The sequence below is a fragment of the Paroedura picta genome, chromosome 2, assembly GCF_049243985.1.
Source record: "Paroedura picta isolate Pp20150507F chromosome 2, Ppicta_v3.0, whole genome shotgun sequence".
Classification (NCBI taxonomy): Eukaryota; Metazoa; Chordata; class Lepidosauria; order Squamata; family Gekkonidae; genus Paroedura; species Paroedura picta.
In genome coordinates this window covers 140,297,984-140,314,964 of record NC_135370.1, presented here as the reverse complement: position 1 = coordinate 140,314,964, position 16,981 = coordinate 140,297,984, and the positions used below count along the sequence as shown (strand labels likewise).

Genomic DNA, 16,981 nt, shown 5'->3' with positions numbered 1-16,981 from the left:
TAATTATTATTAGGATAGGTTTTTCTCATAATATGTGAAGTCAAATATCACTGTAACTAAATATTTATGTTCATATATGGAGATGAAGTAATTTCCTTATTTGCCAAATAAAGCAAAAAATGGTTGAGTTTAACAACCTTTCTCATTTGTTCCTAGGACAAATATCACAAACTTTATCTAAAGGTTATATGCATCAAATTTCCCCCAAAGGGAGAAAAGCAAGATGGCTTATCTAAAAAATTTGATGAACAAAAGTTTCTTTAAAAAATATTGTTTAACTATTTTATTTTAAGAGTTGGTGGATGGGGTGAAGGAGGTGGGGACCCTAGGGGGAAGTGACCATGTCCTCATAGAATTCCTTTTGAGATGGGGGGGGCAAGGAAGCTTGTAGCCAGACACGGATGTTGGATTTTCGTAGGGCAAACTTTACTAAACTCAGAGACATGATGAGTGTCATACCATGGATGAGAATGCTGGAAGGGAAGGGAGCATGTGAAGGGTGGGTGCTACTCAAACAAGAGCTATTGCATGCTCAATCCACGACTATCCCAGAAAGAAGAAAACACTGCAGGAGCTCTAAGAAGCCTATTTGGATGAACAGAGAACTTCAAGAGGAACTAAGAAAGAAAAGGGAAATGTTCAGGAAATGGAAGGAAGGACAGAGCTCTAACGAAGAGTACCTACAGGTTACTAGGCACTGTAGATCAATCATCAGAAACTGCACCTTCAAAAGGAATATAGAGCATGAAAGTGCTGAATTCAAAATCTTCAATAAACTAATACATATCACTCTGATTTATACATAAGCATGGATTTCCTTTGTTGTTGTTAAGTGCAAAGTCGTGTCCGACCCATCGCGACCCCATGGACAATGATCCTCCAGACCTTCCTGTCCTCTAACATTCCCCGGAGTCCATTACATTTCCTTACAATGGATTTCCTTACAACAGTCAAAAAATCTACTGGACCCACTTTTTAGACATTTCTGTTGGCTGCTCTTAACATGTTTCATTAGGCCAAACCACATTACCAATATAATTTTCACTTGTACTTCCGGCTACTTCTCCCTGAGATTATCATCTTGCTTATCTGTCACGATAAATTCTATTTTAGTCATTTACAATTGGAATGCTCAATCTTTGTTTTTAACATCCCTTTGGTAATTTCCCCCTTAAGAAGAATTTTAAAATTGATTTCCCTCCAGATATCTGAGGAAGTGAGCTGTGATTCACAAAAGATCATACTGAAATAAACGGTGTTGATCTTCAAGGTGTCACTGGATTTTTGCATTTCACTTTCATTAACTAAATTTTGTTATGTCTTATTTGTGTACACTGGATGTCTAAAACCTAACACTGGGTATTCATTAGGACATAAGTATTATTTGTGAATTTCAGATCCCACCCCCCCCTCTTTTCCTGGACAATATGTGCGGCAAAAATTTAGTCTCGTTTTCAGGCGAATGAAACTTTCCAGCTTATGGCATCAGTAAGATTCAAATTCCCATCGTTACTTATAATGTAAGAAATGAATGCACCATGTACTAAAGTTTTGTAAATAATTTATTTGAATGAGAATACTTTACATTGCTTATTCAGTTTCCGTATATAAGCACATTTTAAACCATTTTAATAAGATGAACAATTTAAATGGTTTTTCTGGATTAATTTGAAGCTGATTTATGGTACATGGTACTGACACATTAAGATATTTAATGAACTTTACTAAGATAAAAATATTCAAATTAGTTTCAAGAACTTCAGCTAGTTTAATAGTATGTTTCAGTGATAAACAGATGACTAAATGGTATGTTAGTGTTATACTTAAAGAAATACTTATAGGAAATACATCTACTGTACCCAAGTAATACATTCTTTTTATGAGTCATTAGTCCTTCATTCTAAAATTAAAACCATGAAATATCTTTAAATCATGTGTATTTTAATATTGGTACAGGGCAGAGTGTGAACAAAGGATTGAAATCAGCATTGTTTAATGTTATCTGTTCCACTTAATATTTCTGGTAAAGCCTACGAGGAGAAGCTGGTCTCAAGGCTTACATGCCACTCAGCACTTAACACTCACTGAGGGCAGCTGTCCGGACCCTGAGTGCTTCCTTTTCCTACCAGCTTGCCTATCTGTCCAGTGGCCAGCCAACTGCAATCCATCCTCCACCCCTGACCACCCCCTCTTCCTTATACTTCCCTCTGAGCCTCTGCTGTGGTAGAGCTTCCCCAGCCAATGAGTTCCCTGCCTTGGGACTTCCAGCCTGCAGCCTTTCCAGGTCTTGGGGAGAGGAAGAAGCCATCTGCAGAGTTCTTTCACCCCCCACCCCACAATCTAGTGCCTGTTGTATTCCTGAATGCAATGGTACATAAAGAGATAAAGGATAAATTGTTAAATACAATAATTATTAAATTTTTAAAATGGTGTTAAAACCACGATAATTAAATGATTAAAGATGTTGAAATATTTAAAGTGAAACGTAATGGTACAAAAGAGGCAGTGTATAAATGTTCAGTTAAAAACATTTTTTTTACTTCTGATGAAAAGCATGTCAATTAGAAGCCCTCAAAAACAGAGAGAGTTAAACTCCCTTGTGGAACACCTGTGTAGGTGGGGATAACTAAATTATGGGGGGCATAACTCTGGCGTTCTGAGGTAACTTTTAAAAACCCTGCTATGGTTGTATGCCATGTTGTCCTTTCTTTGAAATAAATCTTAAGCAGAGTCTCACCAGATTATCTTAATACATGGAGGGAAGGTCTATGCAAGTAAGATGCTTTATGGGACTAGTGCATTTAGGGTTTATAGGTCAATGTCTGTACCTTAAAACTGGCCTAAAAATAAATAGGAAGCCAGTACAGTTTTTTTTCAGCAATGGTGTAACTTTTCCATGTGTACTTGTGTTAAAGACAGACTTACACAGAGCTCTTTACAGTAGTCTGTTCTGGAGGTCACCAAGGCATAGATGACAGTGACAAAGTTTCAGTCTTTGTTTCCTCATAAAAGAACACAAAACTCTAGGGAAGCAGCAAAGCAATTAAAAATAAAATAAAAGGTCTTAGGATAACTCATAATTGACAAAAACTATTTGGACAGAAAGCCATGGCATTCTGCCCATCAGTTGGAAAGTTAATTCAACTTCAGATAAAAGGGATTTTAAAGGTGAAAAGGACAGTCAAACTTTAGATAGCAAAAAGAGGAACACAGAGCAAACCCTTAGAGATGTATGGAATGAATAAGTCTTCTTTGAATTAGACAGAAGCATTTCATTCCCGCTATACGTGAAAAATGAGTACTATGTTTGAACAAAGTTGTCCAGACCAAGTGATAACTATAAAAATAAAGTAATTACTATTTTACCCACTTTTGCCTACCCACACAAACGACAAAGTCCAGAATCTTCTATCAATAGCTTTACAATAGTCTGAACAATTCTTGTTAAAAAGATTAAGAAATCAGTTCTACTACTCTTCAACTGTAGAAATGCTTTAGAAGTAAAACATATGTTGTTTTGGTTGTTGTTATTGCTTTCAGTGTTTGAAATATGCTTTCAGAAGACACTTGTGATAAAAGATGGGCTCAGATTATAATTTTGTTCCGTCACCCATTTAGGTTCATATTTTGTAAAGAACTTGAACATAGATATGCACATCTGAACTCAAATGGTAGCCACTGCACCACACAATGAAGTTGTGGGCCCATGGCCAAATTATGAAATGTGCAGAAGCCAACCAAACATTTTGTGGAAGAACTTGACCATAGCTTTACTGGAAATGAATGAAAGAACATTGGCACAGCATTGGGACAGATTGAGGCATCAAACAACTTGACTGTTGATCAATGAAAGCCCATTCCCCCAGTCTACCTGCCGGGGAGGGGGAGTCAATGAAATATAATGTTTTTGAGGACCACATAGGCATCAGCTGCTGAGAGGATCCCATGCTACCTGGTGGTAAGAGTCAGATAACTCCTGAACTGGGTACACTGATCCACTGCAAAGACCCCTTACAGGAGTCCACTAAATGGAAAGGTGGATGCACAGGCCCCTTTCCTCCACAACATGGATCTGTCCCAATGCCCAAATAGAAACTCTGACAAATACATTCAGCAACATTGTGTGCCTAAAAAGAGGATGGGTGGGAGGGCGAATCCATGAACAAACTAACAGTGCAAGGTACTCTACTCAGATGGTTTAAATACTCTGGGGAACCTGCCAGAATGGCAGCATCACAGCCATTCTCTAGGGAGCCCCCACCTCCAGAAGTAAACTAATTAAGCAACTGGCACTCCTAAAATGTGCGCCAACTGCATCTTCTTCCACATTAAACCTTTATCTTTGTTCCTTCTGATAATTAAATCATTTGAACTTTAGATGAAACATGCTGGATTGTTAAACAGTATCATCAGTAGGTAAAACAGTTCCTATCTGAAGTCATGGGAATTGTTAACTAAATATCTATTAGATATTGTACAACATTTTGTAATAATAGTAAAATATTAATATATTAAAGGAATTTATTTATTTATTTTGATTTATATACCGCCGTATTTCCTAGGAACTCATGGCGGTTCACAGAATAAAACATTAAAATACAATAAAAAACCATAAAACCCCAATTTACAATAAAACAAGCAAGTGGTCAAAACACGAATAATCTATCCCATCCCACCTTGTACAGACGGAGGCCAAGTCTTCTTTCACTAGGAATGAGTGGATGTAGTCTAGTAGATTCTAATAGATTTTGATAGACGTTTGGAAGGGGTCCTTGATGGAAACACCAGGGGTCTACTCTGGCCTCAACCAAATGCCTGGTGGAAGAGCTCCATCTTACAGGCCCTGCGGAAAACTGACAATTCTGACAGGGCCCTCAGTTCTTCTGGGAGCTTATTCCACCAGGTTGGGGCCAGGACCAAAAAGGCCCTGGCCTGGGTCGAGGCCAGGCGAACATCTCGGGGGCCCGGGACAACCAGTAAATTCATACCCGCAGTATGCTGTATACAGATTTTGGAAAAGAAAACATTGCTTTTAAATTTTATACTATTTTAATTACCAATGAATACTCTATGTACATTGTCATTTGATTACTGGTCTAGCACCGTAATAAAGTTATTGGATAATAGATGGGCTACATGTGTATAGGTAGAGGAGAAGAAGGGCTGAATTTATACCTTGCTTTTCACTGCCTGAAGGAGTCTCAAAGCAGCTTACAATAGCCTTTCCTTCCTCTCCCCACAACAGACATCCTGTGAGGTAGGTAAGGTTAAGAGAGCTCTAACAAAACTGATCTGTGAGACCACTCTAACAGTACTGTGACTAGCCCAACGTCACCCAGTTGGCTGCACATGGAGGAGTAGGGAATCAAACCCGTTCTCCAGATTAGAGGCTGCCGCTCTTAACCAATCCTGATCTAAGCATTTCATTCGTTTTTGATTGCTAAACTCTGACTTTTTATTGTTTATGGATCAGCACTAAAAGAGAGTATGGCACAATAATACAATATAATAGGTGCAGGTGCAGATAATGCTGTCAACTAAATTACAAATATATATTCTCCTTCATGTCAGAGATTAAAAAATAATGTGGGAAAGCTGTATACAGCATCTCTTTTAATAAATTAATATCAGTAGAACTCCTAAAACTTGGTACTATACCAGAACCAACAGTGTAGATCATAAAAACTCTTTAAGTTTCAAAAAGGAATGCTTGCTAATGGGATGAGACCAAGAGAAAAAAAAAGATTAGTTTCCTAATTAGCCAAGGAACTAAGGGAGACTGGGTTGGTTTCTGTGGTAGCCCAATCAATCAGTGTAGTAGTCTGTCTGACAAATTCCACAGCATCAATTAAAATCCAAGGTTCATGGATTTATTTTTGAATGCAACATTTAAGTATTACCATGTGTACAAACAGTGTGTACAAACAATAGAGATACTGATGGAAGAACCCTAGAATTTTTCTGAAATTAAGAATCTTATATTTTCAAAAGGTAGAATGAGAGCCAGTTTGGTGTAGTGGTTAGGAGTGCAGACTTCTAATCTGGCATGAGAGTCAATACATTTGCCCAGATTTTGTGGTAAAATTAGGTGCCTCTGCTTATATGCAGGTCGGCTTATATGCGAGTATATACAGTAGTTTGGTATAGTGTTTAGGAGTGCGTACTAATCTGGCATGCCAGGTTCGATTCTGCACTCCCCCACATGCAGCCAGCTGGGTGACCTTGGGCTCACCACGGCACTGATAAAACTGTTCTGACCGAGCAGTGATATCAGGACTCTCTCAGCCTCACCCACCTCACAGGGTGTCTGTTGTGGGGAGAGGAAAGGGAAGGCGACTGTAAGCCGCTTTGAGCCTCCTTCAGGTAAAGAAAAGGGGCATATAAGAACCAACTCTTCTTCTTCTTAGCTTAATATGATACTTACAGGGATAACAATTCTTGCATATGAATCCAGTAGCAACTTCAACAAAATTTTAAGACCAACAAAGTTTTATTCAAGGTATAAACTTTCATGTGTATGCTCACTTCTTCAGATAAACATGAAATCTTATACACCTTGAATAAAACTTTGTTGGTCTTAAAAGTGCCACTGGACTCAAATTTTGTTCTACTGTTTCAGACCAACATGGCCACCCATGTGTATAATTCTTCCATATGTGACATATAATTTGCACAAATATGTTCTCAGGAGCAGAATATAATTTTGGGGGTACTTCTATAATCAGGAAGTAATAAATACTAATGCCTGACATGGGCCCATTATGCACGGCTGCCGAAACGGTGATTTCGGGTCACATGGAAAATGCGGAGGGGGAAGAAGCGAAGCAAACCGCTTATGCACGGGACGGGACGCAACGGCGGCAAAACCCAGAGTAACCGATTATGCACGCGGCGACCCCAGCGCCGCTTCTGGTTGCGCCCCGGTCACCCGGAAGCTATGCTTTCTTCTGAGTTTCGCTAACGCGGCTTTTTCGGCGGCATGCACCGAATCTGCAGCCGGTTGCAGCCGGCGCCGTGCGTTATCGGTGATTTTAGTCGCCGCCATTCCACCCCGAATACACGCTATCCCCCCCGTGCATAATGGGCCATGAAGAAGCTTAGTTAAATAATAGTTCAAATAGTATTGCTATTAAGAGATCTCGTTGGTTTGCATTTTGCAGCAACTTCTCCATCGTTTTGATTCATAGGAATTCAAAATCACGTTAGAATTTATAAGAAGTGAAACACTAATACTGTTCATGAAACAGTATTAGACTCAAAATGGTTCTTAAACAACTGTGAATTTACACTTATCACTAATCACACTATAATTAAGTTTTTAATTTAATTTAGTTTTAAATCTGCTTGCTTTTAAATTTATATGATTTTAAAACCTGTAGCTTGCTCTGAGCCTTTGGGGAAAGATAGACTAAAAATCTAAAAACAAACAAATAAAACTTGTATGTGTCTGTATACTTCTTGCAATAGAATCATAAAGTTGAAAGGGGCCATACAGGCTGTCTGGTCCAACCTCCTGCTCAATACAATATCAACCTAAAGAATCTATAAGTCCAGCAGCTGCTTAAAGACTGCCAGTGAGGGGGAACTCACCATCTCCTTAGGTAGCCTATTCCACTGCTGAATGACTGTGAAATCTCCCCCCCCCCCCCCAATCTAGCAAGTACCATTCTACACTTAGTTTAAAGCCATTATTGTGGGTCCTATCCTCTGCTGCCAAAAAGAACCACTCCCTGCCCTCCTCTAAATGACTACCTTTCCTTAAAGACAGCAGTTATGTCCTCTCTCAACCTCCTCTTCTCCAGGCTGAACATCACCAAGATTCTAAGCCTTTCCTCGTAGGGCTTGGTCCGCAGGCTCTGGATTATCCTTGACACAGTCAGCCATGAGCTTGTCACCTCGTTGTCATCGGGATACGAAGCACAGCCCTTCAATGGTTAATCTGTTTTCTTTGGGGTCAAGGAGAGAGTGTAGCACTTAGAGTCAATTGCACTGCTGCCAACCCCCCATGTAAGGTGCCAGAGGGAGCGGTTCTCTCCTCAATTCTATTGAACATCTTTATGCATCTTCTTGCCCAGCTAGTATGGAAGTGTGGGCTGGGATATCATCAATTTGCTGATGACACTGAGCTCTTCCTCCTGATGAATGGCTATCCTGATTCACCCCCAGAGTCCTTAGCCAGATGTCTGGTAGCAGTGACGGGAAGGCTCAAGCAGAAACTCAACCCTTCAGAGTGATATGTATTTACCTGGAAGTTAATCCCATAGATTTCAGAGTGTAAGCTACCAGGTAGAGCAAAATTTTATTTTAAAGTAAATTTTGTCTTAAAAAGCAAATTATGTTAAATGTGAGAGTTAAGGGATTAAAATTCATTGTGATGAGCACACAAAAAGATTAGAGTTCATTTCCATTTTAAATACTTACAAACATGTCTACCAAGTGGGGCAAATATGTTGAACAAGATCCCAAGGCTCAGGATTACAGGGATCTAACAGCAGCCAATACAAAGCAATGTCAGCATGGCACAGAGGTAGGAGGTCCACTTAGAATATCTTTGTCATGAGCTATGGTGAATCTATAAGCAGGGTGATTCTAATACACAGCATGTTTCCTGGCATTCATTATCTGTGTCTTTCAACGTTTTAAATAGATGATTCCTAAGGACGTTTATCATTGTAAAGATTTCAATATTGCACTTGTCATATTTGAACTTGGTGTTTGTTCATAAGGTTAATGGGTATGGCTCCCCACACCCCAGTCAATTTCTGAAGTAATGAAGGAATACTAATCTCATAGTTGTACTAGTTTGTAACTGTTTTGTTTCAGTAGGTTCTTTTCACATTTAGCAGGAGACAGGATTCTACTGAGCATGTTTAGGAATGCAACTTCCAGTTAAGAGTGAGATCATTTTCTGTCCAAGAGACTTTCTGATGAGTTCTCCCTGTGTACATGTGAGCATGTTATTCAAATATCCTGCTCACAAGTGCCCTCCAAGTATTTCCTTGTGTTTGACAAGCATAAGTTGATCATAATTTGCTGTTTGTGAATGGATTCTAGAACAGATTTATTGATTAAAAATAGCATTTGGAGCTCCCATTTCAGATCAGGATGGCAGACCATGGGGTAGGGGAATGGTACCCTTTTCCCATATCATTTTGTTAATCTCAAACTGCCCATTACAGTTTGGTCCTTTGGGGGAAAATATAGACTTTTTATTGGTAACTTGTATGCTTTCTCCAGTGAGGCAAATGGGGGTGGACTATTTGAGGTTGGGAAAATGGTACAGAGATAAGTTCTAACAATACCACTCAGCTCCTTGACCCTGATGTAAATTGAGTCCAATGAGGTTGCTATTAACAATAGACAGTGCTCCAGAGATTCATTCTCCTATTATCTCACCCATTTTAGCCTCAAGAAAGTTTTAGAAAAATGTTTATTGAGGCTTTTCTTTATGTCTGGAGCATACTAATAGAGTTGACTTGGCACTATTTATATTAAAGAAATTATATACTTCAGACCTTTCAATGACATGGTCCCAGTAACTATAATTTATTACAGTGACTATATCATTTGCATGAGTAGACTAGCACATATTTGGGATCACAGACTCTGGCAAAATAAATATGTCAATAATTAGGCATGCAGAAAGAGATTTTGAGAAGCGGGTTGATAAAAACATATTTAGAAGAGGAAACCAGCCAAAGAAGACATTGGGCCTTTGGATGACAAAGATATAAAAGGATTGCTAAAGTTAGATTGGGATATGGCAGAGAACCTCAATGAATTATTTTGGTTCTATATTCACTATGTAAAGTATACCCATGCCATAGACATTATTTTCAGGAAGAGAGTCTGAGGAACTGAGTCAAGTTGAGGTGAAAAGAGATGAAGTTCTAGAGAAATTAAAAACCAATCTCTAGGAGTGTTACTAGGGAACTCAAATAATTGATCTATTAACCCATATATATATATATATATATATATATATATATATATATATATATATATATATATATATATATATATATATATATATATATATATATATATATATATATATATATATATATATATATATATATATATATATATATATATATATATATATATATATATATATATATATATATATATATATATATATATATATATATATATATATATATATATATATATATATATATATATATATAAATAAAACATATCACTAAATTCAGCCACTGTAGCAGAAAATGAAAACAGATCAGGGTTTTTCTTACCTATAACTGTTGTCCATCTAGTTGTTCCTGTGCAGGTACACAACTCTCTTAACATCCAAGGGGTGCAATGATTCCTCGGAGTGAGAAGTTGGTTTGAGGAAAAAAAACAACAGTAAACTAATGTCTTGTGTGACAAGTGAAACCTTGGAACCTTAGGGACAAACTGAAGGCTAGGCCCAATATTACCCTATATGGGTAAATTCTGAGAAAGGGATAATATATTCTCAGAGCAGCTAGTTCTCCCACACATCTAGCAGATGTAACTGCTAGTAAAAATACCATCTTAAAAGACAGGGAAGACAGGGCACAAAAGTCCAGAGGTCCAAAGTGTAAAGAAGGGGACCACTGGGAATCACTGGAGCCATGGGCCTTTAAGAAAGCTCTTAGAAGTCCAATGGGAAAACACGGATCTCCCTTCTACTAGAACCTAAAAGGGTACCATTGCTGCCAAGTACACTCTGAGGGAGTTATTGGCTAATGCTGTTTTCTTCAAGGAGAACAAATATTCAAAGATGACTGTTAAAGGTACATTAAAAGGGTCAGAAACCCATTCAGAAAATGTGACCATTTCTATGTGTAGGATGCCCTGGTAGATTGCTTACAGGAGTTGAACTTTATTTGTTCTGAAAAGGAAAATCAGACTAATGACAACAAGTAAGGTTCAGAACTTGAAGGTTGGGACCCTGTAGACCCAGCCATACAGGTGGTCTGGTGTCTGTGTTAGATGAAGAAAAATTCCCTGACCTTTGAAAGACCACATGGAATTATGGTTGTTGTGGATACAAGGATACAATCCGTGTTGTCCTGGACAATTTAGGCATCTCCCCTTGAAATTAGTGGAAATAGTGGGAAGGGATATAGGAGGCCCCTATCCCAAGGAATTTGAAAAGTATCCCCTAGAGACAGGGGGTCTACTCCTGATCAAGTGCAGAAGTGAGGCACCTTCTTACTGAACCTTGTGGTGAAAAGCTCTATCTCTGGAGTCCCCCCAATTCACAAAAACTTTCTCTACATAGGGCACATTTGGGGTCGAGTCATGGATAGTGTCCCCTAGCCTGCTCAACAAGTCTTCCACAGTGCTCTGGGAGCTCACAATGTGTTAGCCCTTCAAACCATATTGTTCACAATCACCCATTCCCAAATTGCTGAAGCTGATTTGCACAAGATAACAGAGGTTGTTCTTCCCTGTTTAAGTAAAACATTGCTGTTGTGTTGTCGATCTGGATCAAGGTATGTTTTCCACAAAGACCATCTATGAAAAAGGGCCAATCGAACAGCCTTCAACTCATGTTAATGTTGATTCAATAAAGGTAAAGGTATCCCCTGTGCAAGCACCGAGTCATGTCTGACCCTTGGGGTGACGCCCTCTAGCGTTTTCATGGCAGACTCAATACGGGGTGGTTTGCCAGTGCCTTCCCCAGTCATGACCGTTTACCCCCCAGCAAGCTGGGTACTCATTTTACCGACCTCGGAAGGATGGAAGGCTGAGTCAACCTTGAGCCGGCTGCTGGGATTGAACTCCCAGCCTTATGGGCAAAGCTTTCAGACGGCTGCCTTACCACTCTGCGCCACAAGAGGCTCATGTTGATTCAATAGGAGAACATAAACCCTGAACATAGGAACCATTACAGTGTGCCCCCAACCTGTAAGGGAAGTGCTAGTGGTTAAAACAATGTAATGTGAAGGGAAACCAAAAGAACCCTAAGATCAGTGGTTCTCAACTTTCCTAATGCCGCGACCGTTTAATACAGCTCCTCATGTTGTGGTGACTCCCAACCATAAAATTATGCAATTGTTCTTTCACAGAAATTAAATTGAAACTGACCAATGGCTTGAAGATGCATTGTTCATTATCTGTACACCGCCCGTGGCGCCACGGGCGCCACAGACTAAATAAAACAGTAAGGCGTTCTAGGGCGGGATGTTTCTGGGATGAGGAAGGGTCTGGATTGGACCCTTCCTCATTACAGACAATCGGAGGGACCAATTGGCAGGCGCTTCGCGCCTGCCGATTGATCCCTCTGATTCCCAGCCCCAGCAACTATGAGCCGCGCACAGCGCGGCTCGCAGTTGCTCTCGGCCTGATGCGGTGAGAGGCGCGAAGCGCCTCTCGCTGTGTCAGGCTGCCGGGCAGGGAGCCCCCGGCAGTCGCGCGGAGCCGCCGCCCGAGGGAACCCCCGGCAGTCGCGTGGAGCCGCCGCCCGAGGGAACCCCCGGCAGTCGCGCCTGCCCGGCGGCCTGACGCAGCGAGAGGCGCCTCTCACCGCGTCAGGCCATCAACTCAGACAGCCGCCGCCCAAGAGAGCCGCCGCCGCCATGAGCCCCGCCGCCCGACAACTGCAGAAACTAATTATGCAGTAGTCTGATCCACAGACTGTGCATACGAAGTGATGGCTGTTGTAGAGGCCATAAAACCCAACAACCTTTGTACAGAAATTGTACTCTGGTGTCTATAACATATGAAATGTATTGCCATGGAAGAAATTAACATGGCTTTCTTGTGTGGGAGTGACACTACCACTGCACCTTTGTCTAATTGAGCACCTATGACCTTCTTGGTAGATGTCAGATTGGGCTTTTTCCAGTTGACCTTTAATTCTAACTCTTCACATTTACACAGTGTGATGAAAAATTAACCCATATATATGGGCCATCAAGTTCTCTTTGGATGGAGCTATAAAAAGCCAGTCACCTAAGTAAGAAACAGAGAGAACCCTTGACAGCCTAAGTAAACAACTATAGCCTTGCACTTTGTGAACACTCTCAGGACTGTAGCCAAAACACAGGGCAGAACATTATATTCATACTAGGGGCAAAGCCCGTTGTCTCCAAGAATACAACGGACGCTAGAGCTTGGCAGTGGGAAGAGGAAGAGGAGTTGTCCAGTCTGTAAGGGCATGGGGTTGAATGTTGAGGCCTACTGCACAGGGTTGTTCTGCAGACGAAACAAGAGACAAAAAAACAGTTACATTTGCAGAATAACGCTATGCAGTGGCCTCAAACCTGCAGAGAGTTGCAAAGAAGAAAGACACATGGATTGGCTGTGTGTAACCCCTGGCCAGAGCAGTATTTTAAGTGAAAAGGGGCTTTTCTGTGGCCTCCCTGTCAGCCAACTGTTTGACAGAAGGGGAAAGCCCCCCCCTCCTCAAAAGGAAGGCCCTGCCAGCTCTGTCAGGGTTCCCCATTGGCTGCTTGGCCCTGGATGGACACTCAGAGGGCCCAATCAGGAGCCGCTTTGCGGCTCCTGATTGGGCCCTCTGAGTTTTTATCCTGGACAGGGCCCGCCCTAACTCCTCCCCAGGTGGCCTTACCCTTTTATTTAACTGCAGGAGCGGTTAAAGATGAGACATCCTGAACTTTGAACTTCAAACACTTGTGGTAGGCAAGCTATATGAAAATATGGGTCCTGGAAATCTAGGACAGCAAGCCAATCACTCTGTCTCAATACCTATGAAATTGAAGGTAGAGTCACCATCTTAAACTCATGCACCATAAGGGAGGTATTCAAGTCTCTGAGATCTGGAATGGGATGCAAACCACCATACCGGTTACTGCCAAGAAAAAAACATGGAATAGAAACCCAGAACAAAACTTGCCAGGCTTTAACAGGAAGCAGCATCTATCTCTAGAAGGGTAGATAACTCAAGATCCAAATATGGGAATGTTTAACTAATAGCCAACTCTGGAGAACATAACTTAGAGAATTTGTAAAACTTTAAACAATATTCCAATGCTTAACACTCAAGAATCCTTTGTAACTGTTTGCCATGAAGGCAAATATCTGGTAAGGCCCTCTTTAAAAGAAAAGAAAGGCTGTGTAGGCAGTGGTAGAAATGTTGCTGATTGGGCTGACCCCCATCTCTGGAGGTTTGGGAGCCCTGAGGACTGATGGAGCTAGCACTGTTCTGCCAAGCCTGCAAAATACAGTTCTTCTGCCAGGCATTTGGTTGATTCCAAAACAACAACTGGCCCCATACCCCCCCGCCCCCAATATGCGCACCAAGTACACCATAGCAAACTTGCACTGACTAATCTGCAGGGCTGCAGTTGATATGTTAACAGTTCAGTTGTTAGTTATTAGTAATGTCATTTGTTATTGTTATTGCTGTTATCACTGTTATAAACAAACCTTTATTATCTTATGGCTTATATTCTCTGTAAACTGCCCTGAGCTGCAAGGGGAGGGCAGTATACAAATATAATAAAAAACAAATATTTCTGAAAGGTGTACACTTCCTGGATTCCATGGCTGCTGTGATCCCATCCTTGTCTGAAGATACGTAGACAGCTTGTAGAAGCACTGATACATAAACTGGTGCATAGTGTAGTCTTTAAGTCTCAGGTTGCGGTTGGCTCACTCCAAACAAATTAGCTGTTTATTTTTTTTACGTCTCTCAAAAATCATTAGTTTTAACTGAAAATAAGGTATTGTCCTCAAATAGTAGATCCTCCACTCAAGCTCTAGTTTCTGGTGTTAAGGCAGTTGATCAAAACCAAGCATGGCGGCTCAGGATAATTATTGTGGCCATGGCTCAGATTACTGCATCAGCCATATGCTTTGCTGCAATCTGTTGTCTTGACAACTTTAAGGCTTCAGAGTGAATTACTTTCATGAGTGATCTTTGCTCCTCAGGAAAGTGCTTAAGATATGTGGTAGTCTTTTCTCAAAGCAGAAGCTGGTATGCATCCTTAACGGCTTCATAGTTTTCCATTTGTAGATTTAATGACCTGGATTAGTATGCCTTCCTACTCAGAGAATAAATTTTTCTACCCTCCTTTTCCGAAGAGAATATATGAGTCCCAGACTTATACTTGGTTTGCATCTCTTCAGCCACCATAGAAGAGTAAACAAAAAAAAAAAAATCACAGCCCTCCTACTGGACTCTGTACATGTTCTCAGTTCTATGAGACACAACGTATAGAAGACGGCTTTGCTCATATAGAAGTTGCCATATCATGGAACCCCTCCAAGGGGGAAAATGCAACCAGGCCAGGTCCATCAGGGTACAGATGGCTCAGAATTTTATCTTTGGGTATGTTGTCGATAAATACAAAACTAATGTCTAGGGCTTGTGCTATTCACAACATCTGTTCAGAGATTAGGTAAAAGTCCTTATTTATGGAGACCAGGTCCTGGGTTCCCCACAGCATCTTCCGGTGGCTGTTCTGAGGGAATACTGAAGCCCACAATTGAAGTATGTTCTTCCTCCTCAGAACCATAAATTGACTCAGAATGGGGAGTCCAGGAACCACACATGTGAGGATGTATCGTCTCATGATGATGAACCAGAGACTATGGTACAGGCAGCCATTCCTAGTTATGATGGCAGCAACATAAGAAGACTGGAGCAGGCACTGACCTATGTTGGCAAACCGGTATTTGTGGTCTGTAGTCTGGGACTGGGTCTTCCTGTCCTGTCTGGTCGCAAACTACCAAGAGATCAGAAGGCAAATGAGGCCTTGGAGAAGGAGTGCACAGAATTGAACAAGCTCTCTGATCTGAAATGAGTTCCATAGGAGTTGTTGCTTCCAGATCTGAAGCTTTTTTCATCTCTGAGGGGGCTGTTGAAACCAAGCTTTTGCTTGGATTTTGATTTGTGCTTTTTAGGTGAAGGCAGTTTTGATGAGGAGTGTGAACGGCTCAGGTCAAGTGATCTTGATTGTTTGTGAGATGCTTTGGACCTTGTAACAGATTACGTCAATGCTACCAATGGAGGGGCACCCCTGGGGAAGTTTGGTTATGGAGAATACTGAAGTCTTGGCTGATCTACAAGGTGGGGCTGACACTGATAGTGCCTTTTGCTAGAGTGCAGCCTTCAACTGAGCAGCATGATCTGCTCATGCCTTGACAAGCCCTGACAAATGGAACCCATCCCGACATTGTGTGCATCTCCTAAATGCATTAGACATACAGAACATTCATCTGTCCTTGTCATCTTGGTGCCACAAGTATCACATTTCTTGAACAAGGCCATTTTCTTCGACATGAGTCAAAAATGAATGGACACTAGGGAAGTGGATCATCTCAGAGCAGTGGCAAAGAGAGAACTGAGTGTTGTGGAGTGACCCCTCCCTTGGCACATGAACATTGGGCAGGAAACACATTGGAGGGGCCATTCAGGGCTGTATCTATGCTGGTGAAAATCTTCCAATAGCTAGCCTGTACACCTGCGCAATATCCATGTGGGACTGCACAGGACGATGAATTGGAAGGTAGAAGAAGAGTTGGTTCTTATATGCCGCTTTTCTCTACCTGAAGGAGTCTCAAAGTGGCTTACAGTCACCTTCCCTTTCCTCTCCCCACAACAGACACCCTGTGAGGTGGGTCAGGCTGGGAGAGCCCTGATATTACTGTTCGGTCAGAACAGTTTTATCAACACCGTGGCGAACCCAAGGTCACCCAGCTGGCTGCATGTGGGGAAGTGCAGAATTGAACCCAGCATGCCAGATTAGAAGTCCGCACTCCTAACCACTACACCAAACTGGTAGCAAATGTCACACCAGTTTTTAAAATCCAGAGGGGAGCCAGAAAATTCCAGGTTGGTTAGCCTAACATCTATCCTAGGTAAATTTGTAGAGGATTATTAAATAGAGGAACAAAGTCAGTTGAGGGAAAATCAGCGGCTTCTGCAAAGGGAAGCCTTGTAAATTAGTAGACATTGTAATCAAAGAGAGGATTATCAAATAGAGGAACAAAGCCTGCTGAGGGAAAATCAGCATGGCTT

General features: G+C 41.1%; 2 long non-coding RNA genes across 4 annotated transcripts in view; one reads left to right on the top strand and one right to left on the bottom strand.

The window, feature by feature from the left end:
- Positions 1–16,981, bottom strand: part of LOC143830468 (uncharacterized) — a 72,786-nt gene that overhangs the window by 35,534 nt on the left and 20,271 nt on the right. Inside the window, exon 1 of one of the 3 annotated variants that reach the window (XR_013228465.1) lies at positions 10,257–11,839. The exons of the other annotated variants lie outside the window; for them this stretch is intronic. This is a non-coding gene — a long non-coding RNA (uncharacterized LOC143830468). Of the gene's footprint in view, positions 1–10,256; positions 11,840–16,981 lie in introns of those variants that run through there. 3 annotated transcript variants of the gene reach the window in all.
- The window catches only part of LOC143830469 (uncharacterized), a 37,128-nt gene that overhangs the window by 6,092 nt on the left and 14,055 nt on the right, over positions 1–16,981 (top strand). The gene's annotated exons all lie outside the window — the stretch shown is intronic.